Raw genomic sequence first — 7,008 nt, 5'->3', positions numbered from 1 at the left:
TAGCGTTTCACTGTTTCATTGGCGCCAGCACCGTCTTTGAAGATTTATGGGCCGATGATTCCTCCAACTCATGGGACGCAACAAACGTTTGTTTTCAATAGATGCAATGGCATTTCTTGAATGGCTTTGAGCTGGTCTCCAGCCCAAATACGACAATTTTGCTTATTGACATAGACATTAAGCCAAAAATGGGCCTAATCGCTGAACACCATAAGTTGGTCTGAACTCGCGATGAACATTTTTCACAGGGCGTCGATGAATACTGAAAAAGATTACTTATTTAGGAAAAGGTAACAGAATTATACGTATATATATTTCATTTTCCAATAAATATGTACCACAGTGTGTCTAATGTAAGCGGGACCCGCAAAGTTCAAACTTAGAGTTCCATTATAAAAATAAATTTTAATACTTCTGCACACATTGTGCAATTTGTTAGTTTTGTGAGAAATTTAGAAAGCGTTAGTTGTTTTTACAAAATGAGTTCCGTTTATGAAAAGCGACTTGATGCAGTGTTCCTATGTAGAAATACCCGAAAGGTGTATCTACAGCAAAATATTCGAAGAAGTCGAAGACGTTCGTATGCTGAAGTTAAAAATGTTGACGACTTCCCGCACAGGAGGCCCTAAGTCGTGGTGTTCACGCTTCTATTAGACAGACAGTATTTGATATACAAAAGTTTTCTTTTTAGCCCTGAAGTTTAAATGCCCAATCGAAGACAGGTTAAAAAGATTATCTATTGGTGAGTACCTTCTTTGAAAACCTACTTGAAATTCCGTAATTATTTTGTTCACGTTCGCCCAAACATTGGAGCGTGTTTAAAAAAGACCACTAGAGGTTTTGTACAAAGTATCAAGCAGGAAGAGATGGTTTTTTGATTCCTTTAACACAAATTTTAGCTCGTGTATCTCAAAGGCGCATCCAGAAACAGATCCGAGATGGCCGGCATGGTTCTATGTATAGGAAGCCTGTGATCGTAAAATTCAGAAATTGAAGGGCTATTATAAACTTTGGGCGAAGGTTTTTTTATATTATTAGCAAAACGCCACCATTTACTGCTATTACTGACTGTATTTAACTGGTCGATCTGATTACACTGCCACTAAAGCTTCTTTTGACTGCATAATTTGTTGTAATTGGTTCGGTAGTTGAAATATTTTACTCTGCCTGTCCAACTTTTTTTTTACGAGAATTGTAAAATTGACAGTTGAACCATTAATTTTTGGTTCAATTATCTTCTTCCCCATCATCTTACTAGCTGCGGATTTTATCTTTTCTGTAATTATACAGAATTTTTCCTATATTGGTAGGTCAGTCTTGACGAGTTTGTAGTCAGGAAAATTAAGTGCGTCATTATATTTTTCAACTCGTTTCGCGTAAGGGAGAATGGGGAGTTGTGAGACGGGTTTTGTTTTTGGACCCGTATTACTCAAAATCTTAATATTCTGCATATGTCAACGATGGAATCTTTAGTCAATGAATACTGGAAGCTATTGGTATGGCTTATTTAACAAAACTACAAATTTCCTTAAAATTAAAATTGTATATAATAATATAAAATATAATACAAAATACAAAAATGTGGGGAGTTGTGAGACACCATGGTTTAAATCAATAAAAATGACTTATTCTAGTTGTTAGTTCTTTATTAAGATGAAAAATGATTTATCTATATCGTATGCCCGACCAACAGATCGTATTGCCTTTTTCTCAACCAAAATTTCCTTGATTGCAACCAATAATATATTTGCATCGATCGTTGTTTTACTTGACTCACTCACATACCTATGACGCGGCATGATAAATGAGAAATCTACGAAAAAGCGGAAAAACAATAAAAACTCAAATTTAACCAAAAATTACATGATATATATCAAACATGCATGAATATTGCGAGGTACTTATGAAAGATGCGTTAAAACGACGAAAAAAACGGTGTCTTACAACTCCCCAAATCGTTTTTTTTATAAATGGCTGCGTAGTCATAAACACATCGAACGTTCATGCCCAAGTGAATGTGTAAATTCAAAGCTAATAGGACAATTAATTTGCAATTTGCTTCAACAACTGATCGAATGTATCGCAAAACAAATGATGAAAAAAACTTACCGAGAAATTCCAAGACACAGTAACTGGAGAGACGCGTCGAATGCGTGTAAATATGACCAATGCTAGCTGAAAAGTGAGATCGCATCGAGAACACTTGTTGACACTTAAAATCGAATGTAAACAAATGAATAATGCCGAAAGGTAACAATGTCTCATAACTCCCTATGTCTCACAACTCCCCATTTTCCCCTACCACTTTAGTTTCTGTGCGAACTTATTTGAACCGCAAGGGGCGCTACAGGATATTTCACGTAATTAATATTATATTATATATAAATATACATATGTAATTAATACATACTTAACGTTTTTAATATGGGCCCTATCGGACCATAAATACGAATTTTTGATACCAGCGCCACCTAGGATCCTAAAACTGACCTTTCGGCACAAAATAGCTTATGATACGACTTGAAAATATTGCTTATGTATGTGAAAGTCCAGTTAAAATCTGCTCAGCCGTTTCGGAGATTAGCACCGACTTAGAAGTCTATAGACAAAATGTTCAAAAGGGCTTGTTCGGAATTGCACACTTCAATATTATCTACATTTATAAATGCTCAATGTCACACTTATTAAAATAATCAAGATCAATTACCCGCACGTAATTTGTATATGTATATAAGTACATACCCCTGCAGGTAAAAACCGGAATTCGTGAAATTTCGACAAATACATACAAAGCAGCTAGATTATATTTATTTAATTTTTTTCTATCGAAACTGGGTTAATAAAAAAGTAGGTTTTGTTTGCTTTAAAAAAATAAAAGTTATGGAAGTGATCTACATACATAAATGATCACCCGTTTAGGGTGTGCCGAGATATTGCAAGTATGCGTATGTTTATAAATGTTAGTATACAAATTTTTATTATAATATTATCAGCATGCCACAGGTATAAGTACTATTTCATAAGTGACGCACAGTTTCACAATTTTAAATATCCAGAAATATTTTAGATTCATTCAACCTTCTTTTAATCACTGGAAAGTGTGGACATTTGTTGCTTATAGTTAGTAAGGAGAGCTAATTTGTTTCCTTCACCAAGATGAATGAACATTATACAGGGTGCGGCACTCGAAGTGTAACCAACTTCAGATCGTTCGCGCCCGATGTCTGTTACAAGCGCCAAAAAAGAAAATCAGTAATGGATTTCAAACGTAATAGTGTGAGTGCATTATGTTTGGCTGTAAGATCACAACCAGCGCTTGGTCGTGAGCTCGGGCACCTTAAAATAAATAAAGTTTTTGTTTATCACGACATTACTCGTTAAGTGACGAAGCGACTTGAGCGAAATCCCCTACGAAGTGCCAGTCAAATGGCGAAAGAACTGAAAATATCTGACTAAATTATCCGCCGCATACTGAAAAATTATCTCAAAGTCAAGCTTTACAAGATCCAAAGAACCAAAGGAGCAACAATTCAGACTTGAGAGAGCGAAGGAGTTGCTTCGCTTGGCCGAAAGCGGTCAATTTCCGAACATTGTGTTTTCTGAGGAGAAAATTTGACAAATTGAACATTCTTTAACTCCCAAAACGATAGGGTTTATTTCATCGACCGTTCATACGAGATTTGAGTCATCGTTTGGCCACCAGGAGTCAGCACCCGCCACAGCTAATGGTTTGGGCCGCTGTAACCGCAGATGGGCGCTCTCTAATCGTTTTCATCGAGCCTGGTGTCAAGGTAAATGCGAAATATTATCGGGAAAGTATTCTGGAGGTTACTTCGAGGCAAGGACAGGCAAACATTTCGATGGCAGACCATGGACGCACCGTCTCACAAAGCTCGAGTGAACCAAGAATGGTTAAAAAACAACGTTCATAACGTCCACATAATGGCTCTCAAATTCACCACACGCGAATCCGATGTATTATTCTCTTTGAGACATTTTGGAGAACAAGATCCGAACTAAAAGATTCACCAGTCTCGAGGCGTTGAAAAAAGCCATTGCCCGCGAGTGGACCAAAATACCTGCAAGCCACATTCGGGACGATTGTGATTCGTTTCTGTACCATCTCAAGGCCATAGTCAAGGCAAAAGGTGGTCGTATCGAGCAAAAGTAAATTGATTCTTAATTTTGAATTATTTTCACACATTTTTTACTTTGAATTGAATGAAAGTAATTTTCCAGACTAAATTTGAGGCCTTTTTATTAGTTGCACTTCGAGTGCCGGACGCTGTAATTCGACGTCTAGTAAATTTTTTGCGATTCAATATTGTAAATAAGATATACGGGCGTGCACATCCCTATTCTTAGGCGTTTATTTTAGAACTATTAGCTGCGGTACATTTTTGTCAGTGCTTATATCCGCGAAATACTATAAACGTGTTGAATTTCATATTTTGAGCTGCACGATTATTTTTCTTTCGAAAATACTTGAGTTGTTGATTAAATGCAGAAACAAAAAAAAAAACAAAAATGCGCAAAAACTTAATAGCGTACGGAAGCAATAAAAAAAATATTTGAAGTGAAACAAAGTGAAATGTATTTAATTTTTGGCTTAACCGGTAATTAGTAACTGTCTGTTAGCATGTGATTATCTGCGACTTAAAAATTGGTTCCATTCATAAAACTATTTAGTTATGGTGATAACAGTTTCCGATAATTGGACATTTTGTTACTTAAACATTTTTTATTTTTATTTCTAAAATTCGTACTATTCAACTTGAATGATAACAATTTTGCTAATGCCTTTTTTACTATTAATTTCATAATATATTACTTGCTGAGCTCAAAACACTATTTTTGCTTGGTGCTTTTTTAAATATAATACTTCTATAATAGTATTTCCATCCATAAACCCTACATCGTCTTCACCACTTGTTTAATAGTGTTGCAAAGAAAAAAAATATTCCAATAACTACATTTGCTTTCACAGGTTACTATAGCTTAGGAAGGGAAAATGGTATTAATTTTATTTGCCGAAGTACTCGTGCAAGCTTATCTTTTACTACGTTTGTCATTTTAAATCTCATAAATTGGTTATTGGGTTTTGTTTATTTTATACAAGCTAATACCTTATTGGCGGCCGCCGCAGCATAATGGTTTGGTGAGGAGGAGCTCAGCCAAACAGCCCATAAAAAATGTAAGCCCCAAATATGATATAATACAATACTTAGTCCGCCTATACGTTCTGTTACAAGTTATGTGCGTTATAGATATGAAATTATAATACTTTTATTGAAGTTAGTTTTGTGTAATCATGTAAAGTAAAAAAAAAAAAATAATTTTTTAATTACAATATCATTATTTGATTTTACACAAGCCCTTAAACGATTAGGCCATTTATCTATTACAACATGCACAGTTTCCATGGATATTGACGTCGCTGTTCGAACCAAAGATTGTTTGAGACTCTCCAAGTTTCTGGGAGGTCTTTGACAGGCCATGCTCTCCAATTCTGACCACAAACTGTAGTCCAATGGATTCAGATCTGGACTTCCAGACGGTCGATATTCTGCGGGAATATTGTTTTTTTATCCACGGTGGGTGGTTTTTCCTTATGCGCTGGAGTGGAATCTTGTTGGAAGATCCAACGTTCTCCATTTACGAGAGTACTGCTCAACCGGCTCATTACGACTTTTAAGACATTCTTCTGGTACACTTTTGCCCCGGTCTTACATAACTCCTTTTTCGCAGAAATGAAGAAATATAACACCTTTACAAGACTCTCCTCACCAAACCATTACGAAGGCTGGATGGTGGCCACGGCAAACCCTTGGAACAACAACATTTTTTGGGTCTTCAGAAATTTTAGCATGGATTTTGTCGTTTTACTTATTTAAAACTTCTTCAACAGTGAACATTTTCCCTTCTGTGAAAAAAATATTTTCATGGCCGTTGACCGCGTGCCACCGAAGAAGCTGTTTGCATCTGTTGAGTCTAATTTTCTTCAATTTTGTTGAAAGATGACCAGTTGAGCGACGAAAGGTTTTCATGTGAACATCATCTCTAATTAATCTTGACATGGATCTGGTCAATACATTCATTTCCCTGGACATGATTCTCTGCTTTCTAAGTAATATAGATTTCTGCGAATTCTTTCTCGAACGGGTTTTATGGCTGTACTGGTTCGAACTACGCGAGGACGACCACTTCTTTTTCTGTCTGTCACTTCAGACGTTTTGAAAAACCAATTGATCGGAATATACAGTTTTTTCAGCAATTCGTAAATCTCACTTGTACTTTCACCACATTTACATATGTAACGCAATCACAGCAATGAGATTTTCCTTAGCGCCCCACTTCATTGTCATCAAGCGAAATTTGCCACGAAACTGAGCATAATTTATGAGTCGATAATGCAAACGAACAATAGCAAAAATAACGAAACGTTTTTCTACGCATTTTTTTCTCGCGTAAATTTAATTTGGGCACCTGCATCCATGGAAATTTTGAATTTACAAACTTTCACGAGTTACACTTTATAGTTTTGGTTGTTTCACCTTTAATCACCAGAAATATTTCCAAAGGTTTTCCCTAAGAAAGAGTACTTGCCCAGTTGTTGGTGTCAAAAAAAATCCCTCACATATGTAAGAACATATATGTATGTAACCGTAAACCTTCTTTAATATTTAGAATACTGATATTCTCATAAGTTTTTGAGTTAAATATTTTGAATGTCATGTCTATATTTTTGTATTACCAATCTGCAGATATTTTTCCATTCCAATATTCGGAATGAGAATTTAAAGAAATCCAAACCTGCAAACTCTATATGCATATTTCGCTCTGAATTAGTTGTTTTAATATATGTATAGGGTTTTTCAGTAAGAGCGCTTCAACTTTTGAACTTTTTTGAATAAAACACAAACGGTTTGACTTTTTTAACTAATTTTTTTTTTTATTATCGAGTTTGAACATATACATTTAAGTGTGAAATTCGATTTCTTTTGCATG

This window comes from Anastrepha ludens, chromosome 4 (assembly GCF_028408465.1).
Source record: "Anastrepha ludens isolate Willacy chromosome 4, idAnaLude1.1, whole genome shotgun sequence".
Classification (NCBI taxonomy): domain Eukaryota; kingdom Metazoa; phylum Arthropoda; class Insecta; order Diptera; family Tephritidae; genus Anastrepha; species Anastrepha ludens.
This window is presented reverse-complemented; position numbering follows the sequence as displayed.